The sequence below is a fragment of the Vidua macroura genome, chromosome 19 (genome assembly GCF_024509145.1).
Source record: "Vidua macroura isolate BioBank_ID:100142 chromosome 19, ASM2450914v1, whole genome shotgun sequence".
In the NCBI taxonomy this organism is placed as follows: domain Eukaryota; kingdom Metazoa; phylum Chordata; class Aves; order Passeriformes; family Viduidae; genus Vidua; species Vidua macroura.
Window position 1 is genome coordinate 4405880 of NC_071589.1, and position 505 is coordinate 4406384.

The window sequence follows — 505 nt, forward strand, 5'->3', positions numbered from 1 at the left end:
CTGGGTGCCCGCGCAGGGAGCATCCCGGGAGACTGACACCTTCCCGTTGTTCCAGTGGGATCCGTTAACGAGTGACAGGACAAGAGGAAATGTCCTCAAGTTGCGCCAGGGGAGGTTTACATTGGGTATAGGAACAATTTCTTCACTGAAGGGGGTTATCATCTTTGATGTCTTTTCCAATATAAATGATTCTAGGATTTGACGATGCTCCCACTGCCGAGCAGTTTGGGAATGACTTTGTGCATATAAGGCAGTGTCTAATGAAAGATCCCCTTGTCCCAAGCTGGACTCTCGCATCAAGCAGAGCCCGGTTGCTCGCAGCCCAAGCCTTCCTCTCCCGGTCGCCCCTTCCCAAATCCCACCCCTGGGTGCGGGTGGATGCGGGCGCGCATCCCCGGCGGGCGGGGAGCGGGGCCGGGCTGTGGCTGCCGGCTCGGAGGGGGAGGTGGGTGCCGGGGCCGGGGGGGCCGGGGCGGTGGGCAGGGCCGGCGGATGACGCCGGGTA